Below are 7,771 nucleotides of genomic sequence, written 5' to 3'. Positions count from 1 at the left end.
AGTGGGCTGATGCCTGTGCAAGCTGAGAACGCTGCTCAAGGTATGTGTTCTGCCCTATTTTCCTACCCTACTGGGCACGGAGACAGCGATTTTCTTTTTTTTTAAAAAAATATATTTTATTGATTTTTTACAGAGAGGAAGGGAGAAGGATAGAGAGTTAGAAACATCGATGAGAGAGAAACATCAGTCAGCTGCCTCCTGCACACTCCCCACTGGAGATGTGCCCGCAACCAAGGTACATGCCCTTGATCAGAATTGAACTTGGGACCCTTCAGTCCGAAGGCCGATGCTCTATCCACTGAGCCAAACTGGTTAGGGCAAGACAGCGATTTTCAACCTTTCTCATCTCATGACACATAAACTACTTACTAAAATTCTGTGGCACACCAAAAAAATGTTATACTTTTTTTCTGATCTGGCAAAAAATAAAAAAGTGGGGATAATTTTGATTCATTCACATATAGTCCCCATATGCCTTCAATAGAGTTTAACTTAATTTCAGCATCTTACCTAAGTATGGCACATCCGTCATCATCAATGACCCAGGCTTGACACATTTCTGAAACTAAAGACCGTCCTTTATTCCTCTTCCCTGTGATTTTACTAAATGCATTATTTTTCTCTTCTAGGATCCCATCCAAGATCCCACAGAATACAGAGCTGTCACGGCTCTTTAGGCCCTGCTGGGCTGTGGCAGTTTCTTAAATTAAAAAAAAAAAAAGTGCTTTCTTTTCTTTTGATGATCTTGACAGTTTCGGAGAGTTTCTGCCAGGTATTGTGTAGAACCCTCGGTGGCGGTTTGCACGTGTCTCACTCCCGGTCAGAATGGGCGGTGCCGATTTCGGAGTCGGACCCCGGAGGCAGTTAGGGGCATGGTCCTCAGGGTACAGGCCAAGAGCACATGCCAACATGACTGGTCATGGGGGAGCGCTGCTGGTCAGGGTTTCCCACCTGCAGTTATTATCCCCTCTCCGTTCTGTGCTATTTATAAAAAATATATTTTTATGGATTTCAGAGAGGAAGGGAGAGGGAGAGAAAGAGAAACAGCAAGGATGAGAGAGAATCATCGATAGGCTGCCTCCTGCCCGCCCCAAACTGGGGATGGAGCCCACAACCCGGGCATGTGTCCTGACCGGGAATGGAACCGTGACCTCCCTAGTTCATCGGTCGACGCTCAGCCACGGAGCCACGCCAGCTGGGCCGTTCTGGGCTCTTTGAAAGGAAATCGTTATGCACAACCCAGGCCTAAGGAAGTACCAACAAGAGTAAGTTGGACTTGATGAAAATTTAAAAGCTCTGCTCTCTGTGAAAAACAGTTACAAAACAGACAAGTCATGGGATAGAAAGAAGGAATGAAACACACACACACACACACACACACACACACACACACACACACACACGGAGATTAATAACCAGCATGTTCCCCAAAATGACTGCAGCAGCGGACAGCTATACTACAGGCGCCCTGCGCTGGGTGCTGACTTGAGGAGGACCCATTCTCTTCTCTCGGGATTAAATCCAGCTGCTGGGCCCCAGAGTCTGGGGGCTGTGACTTCCATGTGTAGCTCCCACCCGCTTTGAGCCAGGAATGCAGGCATCATAAAGGGTTCAAAAAAGAGGGAAATTAGATTTCGTGATGTAAATGTTTGTGTATGACATATTTGTATTATTTGAAAATTGTATAATTGTGACAATATCTCCGGATACATGCAACCTCAACTCTCATTTTCAGCCAGTGGAAATGACGATAATTATAATGTGAATGACAGTCCAATCACCCTTGTAAAAAACCAGAGTGGCCTTTTCCTACCATCTCAAGCTTCCCCCCACATCCCGCCCCCAATATCTAAGGATGTTGTGCTTCTCTTCTGGTTAACAACATAGATGTTTTTCTTGGCTAATGTGTAAATATTAAACCACAAAATGAGTGTAGGTACCTTGTTAGCACCGGCGTATGGTATTATGTGACTAGCTCTTATTACATGTGAAAATTGTTGACAATGGCATTGATTTCTGTCATTTCCTCTATTTATTCTCCTTTAATAACCCCTGCCCCAGACTTTACCTACTATTCTAAATGACAGTAATTTGTTTTGATCCTTTAAGTAAAAAAACAACAACAACAACACACACACACACAAAAAAAAAAACACAAAAAAAACATTGGACAGGATTCCTCGTGTCCTTTCTCTTTGACTACCCAGCTGCCACCCTTATCTCAGAGGACTGATGATAGAATAAGACCACAAATTGCTTTTCATGATGCCAACCACACTTTCTCTAATATGCAGCAATTTCCACTGGTTATTACCAATTAACAATTTTCTACTCATATCCGCACACAAAACTTCTATCATCTCCTACTTATTTGTAGAAATAGGTTAACAAAAACTCTACCTTGTACAAAATGCAATGTTTTTTCTACCTCCCATTATCATCTGTCTCTCTACCCTGTTAACCACAGTACACTGTGAAAACAGAAATGGGAATCATTATGTTACTTTAAAAATATGTAGCCTACATAATTCTAAAAAATATTTTATATTATTTGTAATATAATTACGGGTGCCAAAAACCAAACCCCACAGTGAAATTAAGATCCGGGAACTACATATTAAAATGGGAAGGGGATAGAAAAGTACATTTGCTTGAACATCTAAGCTAAGAAAGAAAAAGAAAAGCTCATTCTGAGCTTCTTGGCTATCAAACACAAGAAGAAAAGACACATACAAAGTACCATAGAGTTTTAATTATTTATAACAGAAAACACATGCCTCTGTTATGGCGGGCTTATCTGTCTTCCCATTTCTGAATTCTGATAAGATTGTGATGACTCACTTTGTATTCCGGACACCAAACTATGTATAAAAATGATCCACACCAGCTATTTTGTTTACAAAAACACACTGATGTTTTATGTGCATGACAATTCATAAATAAACCTTCCATAAGCGTTGAACGTGTAATGGAACCATAATCCTGTGCAGAGAGCAATGGCAGGGAGAAGCTGACATATACTATCCAGGAGGCTAGTTTTGTAAGATTTAACGTTGAGGTGCCCCAGCACACATCTGAACACTGACACGTAACTACTTCTGCCGAGTCTGAAAGTGCAGAGCAGTGATTTTCAACAGGTGTGCCGCAAGCATTTTTAAAACATGCAATACCTGGCTGTTTAGTCAGGGCACTGACCAATTTGCCCTTAGACTGTCAAATAAAAAATGACAACAGCCAACGCAACAATAACTGTCTGGTGTGAATGAATCCAAATTAAACATTTTTTTTGTCAAATAGGCAAAAATATATATATAGTTTGGTGTGACACAGAATTTTAGTAATTAGTTTGTGTGTGCCATGAGATGAAGAAGGTTGAAAATTGTCAGTGTCGATGATGACAGATCATTCAAAACAGAGAAGTCAAAGGAGACTTGATGGACAGACATTGTTTCCTTACATGAAAGAAGATATATTGTAGATATACAGGGAAATCTATATATATAAAAGCCTAAGCGACTGTTACGACTGAATGACTTGTCGACCAGTTGCTATGACATGCACTGAACACCAGGGGGCAGACGTTCAATGCAGGAGCTGCCCCCTGGTGGTCAGTGCGCTCCCACAGTCAGCCTCCCACAGCCGGCCAACCTCCTGAAGTCTCGATCTGGACTGGGTGAGATGGCCCCGATCACCAGCCAGACCGAGGGACCCTACCCATGCATGCATTTGTGCACGTGGCCTCTAGTACTCTTATAAAAATGTACCAGTTGAATACAGAAGCAGCTAGCATTCACTAACAGAAGGCAGGGTCCCTACACAGTGGTGAGTTGCAGTGATATGTGCAGAAATGAACATTTTTTTCTTTCAAAAAATCTACTCTGGGAGTTTGACATATTTTCTTACAGTCATTGCTCCAATTTTTTCATTTAATTTAGTTTGTTACACTGTGGGATCTTTTAGACTTCTGGCATATGAAGCAATATTAATTTTTATTGCTCCCCCCACCCCTTTCCCAAATTCCTGGCCCTGAAGTGCAATTGGCAGAAAACCAAGAATCATGAGTTAATTTTAAAAGAAATGAAAACTTCTGAATTTCTGCTAATACCAATTCTGTACATTCTGAATGAAGGACTGAGTGTTTCAATCTTCCATCAATTTCTGCTCTGCCTCCTTCAATAGAAGGTTTTGGATTGGGATGAAAATTCAGGGGAAATTCCTTTAGTAGCTACAAAGAAAAAAGCAGGAAAGCTGTAGGAAGCCAGAAAAGAAATGTCTAAGAATTCCCAAGTGGGTCAAATACTGGAAAGAAATCATTCCAAGCCCGAGGCTCCCTTTATCACACCTTGATCTCTTTCCCCCTCACTTATCTATATATATAAAAGCCTAATTTGCAAATTGTCTCTTTAGGAGTTCGATTGGGAGACCGATTACTCGCTATGACCTGTGCTGACCACTGGGGGCAGCGCGGAACAAAGGAAGGCCCCAGCCAGCAGCTGAAGGCCCTGATTGGCCCTGATTGCCGGCCAGGCCTAGGGACCCTACCCGTGCACAAATTTCGTGCATTCGGCCTCTAGTCAATAATAAATTTATTTCACCTGGCTGGCGTGGCTCAGTGGTTGAGCATCAACCTATGAACCAGGAAGTCACAGTTCAATTCCCGATCGCAGCAAAGGCATGGGATTGCGGGCTTGATCCCCAGTGTGGGGCATGCAGGAGGCAGCCGACCAATGATTTTCCCTCATCCATGGATGTTTCTATTTTTCTCTCCCTCTCCCTTCCTCTCTGAAATCAATAAAAATATATAAATAAATGCAATAAATAAATTGCTTTCTATTTTGGGTTGATCTCAGCTAGGTTATTCCGTTAATAACTGTGAGCACTATGACTTAATTTATGCCAACACTCGGGCTTCCTGGTGCTCCACAGCCAACGCATTGCCAGCCCACTCTGTTCTCTCTGAGGCCTTGGTAACATCATGGAAACCTTTACTGGAATTTAAAATAAAAAGCTGGCAATGACAGAGCTTACCTGTATTATTCAGGCCTTTCCGTTAGGACTTTAGGATTTGAAATGTTTTGTATTATATCTCAAACTCAAAGGATTGCACCTGGTGGGACCATACTTGGACTCACAGGTGATGGGTTTTTACTTTTGATCTCCTCATGCCTATGTCTCACTGTCTCAACAAAAGCAAGAAACCTCTCTTTCTGAGACAGTCAGACTTTTTCAATGCGATAAAGATTGATATCACCTAAATAGCTAAAATATTCTAGGCCCGTGGTCGGCAAACTGCGGCTCGCGAGGCACATGGGGCTCTTTGGCCCCTTGAGAGTGGCTCTTCCACAAAATACCATGGCCTGGGCGAGTTTATTTTGAAGTGGCGTTAGAAGTTTAAGTTTTAAAAATTTGGCTCTCAAAAGAAATTTCAATCGTTGTACTGTTGATATTGGCTCTGTTGTCTAATGAGTTTGCCGACCACTGTAATCTAGGGCATTATCATTGTACAGATGACAGATTCCAAACATTCGTTGTCATTTACATCAATGATCATTATTATTCTTGTTCCATTGTACTAAAATATGTTGACAATAGGGGCACAAGTATTGTAATCATAATGTCTTTGCATTCATAAATATACTAACAAGATCTGTAACCCTCCTTTGTTCCATTGTGTTGATGATTTACCAGAAATCCTGGCCTGGCAGGCATACTATGGGTAGACAGAGGCCTAGGGCAATTTTCTCACAGATGTTTATATGAACAAGGCATGCTCTGTTTGACCATCAAGAATTGTATAATTGATCAGCCCCTGCATTTTTAACCCATTGGAATACACTTAATGTCAAGTGACCTTTGATATAGATTTCCAGTTTAAAAAAAAAACACACAAAAAACAGGCAGTGCACTCAGAGGTCCAAGATCTGTCTCTTGCTTCAACAGTGTTTGGATGGAACAGACCCAGGGACATCCCTTCTTCCAGCCTCCGACCACTCTCTTGCGTCTCATCCAGTCACCACCTTCAGAACCACCTCCGGGACCAGCCAACACACCAGTTTTTTTTCTACCTTAACTCCTATCACCAAGCAACCATGAGCTCCCAAATTCATCAGAATTATCCCACCGAGGTGGAGGCTGCGGTCAACCGCCTGGCCAGCCTGCATCTGCGGGCCTCCTACACCTACCTCTCCCTGGGCTACTATTTCGACCATGAAGATGTGTCATTCGAGGGCGTGCCACTTCTTCCGCCAGTTGGTGGAAAAGAAGCGCGAGGGCGCTGAGCATCTCTTAAAGCGGCAAAACAAGCAAGGCGGCCGCATTCTCTTCCAGGACGTGCAGAAACCTCCCCAAGATGAGTGGGCAAAGCTCAGGACGCCATGGAGGCCACCCTGGCCTTGGAGAAGAGCCTGCACCAGGCCCTTTTGGAGCTGCAGGCCCTGGGTTCTACCCGTGCAGACCCTCATCTCTGCGACTTCCTGGAGAACCACTTCCTGGATGAGGAGGTGAAACTCATCAAGAAGATGGGCGACCACCTGACTAACATCCGCAGGCTGGCTGCCGGCCAGGCTGGGCTGGGTGAGTGTCTCTTCGAAAGGCTGGCCCTCAAGCAGGACTAGGAGCCTTTGGAGCCCAGAGGCCCCTGTGCATCCCCTGGGGCCTGGCTTTCACCTGAGCCTCTTCCCGGAACCACTAGCCATTCTTTAACCACCCTGGAGCCCTCTCCCATGCATTGGACCAGATGAAACAATAAAGCTTTTTCCAGAAAAAACAAAACACAAAAACTAAAAGGATTAATGAGTTCCTGTAGGTTTTAGTAAGCAGCGTGTTCTGGGTTGTAGGGATCTTTTCATAATGATTAAAACAGATGATGGTCCTACAAAAAAATAATGAAGCAAACAAAAATGAAAAAACATGGCCTTAAACAATAATTCCTCATTTTGATGAGTATATTAGGTACAGGAATAGGAAAGAAGTATCCGTTCTATTAATATTTTAGACACTTATTCTAATTCTACTGATTTCCATGGAAAGAACATTTTATCTGATCCTTTTGAGTCATGTTGATTAGAGCTTATAATCATGTTACTTTTAAAAAATATATTTCTTTTACTGATTTCCAAGAGGAAGGGAGAGGGAGAGAGAGAGATAGAAACATCAATGATGAGAGAGAATCATTGATTGGCTGCCTCCTGCACACCCCCCCCCAACTGGGGATTGAGCCTGAAACCTGGGCATGTGCCCTTAGCTGGAATCAAACCCAGGACCCTTCAGTCCGCAGGCTTATGCTCTATCCACTGTACCAAACCAGCTAGGGTGCGTGTTACTTTTTTATTTGAAACATTTTCCATATTTCTGCTCAGTGCACCCTCTATTCTAGACACTACTAATACCGTAACATATTAAATGAGAGAATGGTACATGAGTTACATATTCTAATTATTTAACTATCAAAGAAGACATTTTAAAAACTACTCAAAATAGCAGTCATGTGGAATTAAAATTATATCTATGACATTCCCAATATCTTGAAGTTATTATTTTTATGATTTACTATGTTTTACGTTAGTGAACCCAATAATTCTATTATTTATTTCACTTTTTTGTTGCCCCTTTTCTCACTGATAAGCAAATTTTCACAGTACCATTCCAATTTATGCTGATTGTCTTCTTTCCTAAACTTTCTACAATTTTGTTCCATCACTAACAGCCTTTCTTCTTTTCCTTTGTTTCCTATAGATTGCTCCTCTTGCTCTATTTCTAGTGGGAAGCAAAT

At 42.3% G+C, this 7,771-nt stretch overlaps 1 pseudogene across 1 annotated transcript; it reads left to right on the top strand.

The window, feature by feature from the left end:
- Positions 1 to 6,089: 6,089 nt before the first annotated feature.
- On the top strand, positions 6,090 to 6,614 carry LOC308237189 (ferritin light chain-like; annotated as a pseudogene). Its single transcript has one exon. The product of its transcript is annotated as a ferritin light chain-like (transcript).
- The last annotated feature ends 1,157 nt before the right edge of the window (positions 6,615 to 7,771 follow it).

This window comes from Plecotus auritus (assembly GCF_963455305.1).
Source record: "Plecotus auritus genome assembly, chromosome: 12".
NCBI classification, from domain to species: Eukaryota; Metazoa; Chordata; class Mammalia; order Chiroptera; family Vespertilionidae; genus Plecotus; species Plecotus auritus.
This window is presented reverse-complemented; position numbering and strand designations above follow the sequence as displayed.